This window comes from Penaeus monodon, chromosome 24 (assembly GCF_015228065.2).
Source record: "Penaeus monodon isolate SGIC_2016 chromosome 24, NSTDA_Pmon_1, whole genome shotgun sequence".
Taxonomy (NCBI): domain Eukaryota; kingdom Metazoa; phylum Arthropoda; class Malacostraca; order Decapoda; family Penaeidae; genus Penaeus; species Penaeus monodon.
In genome coordinates this window covers 37,839,959-37,840,249 of record NC_051409.1, presented here as the reverse complement: position 1 = coordinate 37,840,249, position 291 = coordinate 37,839,959, and the positions used below count along the sequence as shown (strand labels likewise).

Genomic DNA, 291 nt, shown 5'->3' with positions numbered 1-291 from the left:
CGACGAATCAGAGCGTCTCGGAATGAGGGAAATGTTGCCGGTTTGTCCTTTTCTGTTCATTTGCATATAAATTAAGAGATGGGAAAGGTGAATGCAGTTTTAATTTGCAACAGTAAAATGCAATAGATGATCTAACAAACTGTGAGTGCATGAGCTGCTGCAGAAACAAAGGTAAGCGGAGGTTGTGGCATTTCAGAAGCATTATTAGACTTGGCCTATAAGGACCCATCTTCCTTAAGAGATGAAGTAAGGGAAACACTAAGGAATAATATAAGTCGTTAGAAGGCTGTT

General features: G+C 39.9%; 1 protein-coding gene across 1 annotated transcript in view; it reads right to left on the bottom strand.

The window, feature by feature from the left end:
• Positions 1 to 291, bottom strand: part of LOC119588964 (cGMP-specific 3',5'-cyclic phosphodiesterase-like) — a 71,727-nt gene that overhangs the window by 7,108 nt on the left and 64,328 nt on the right.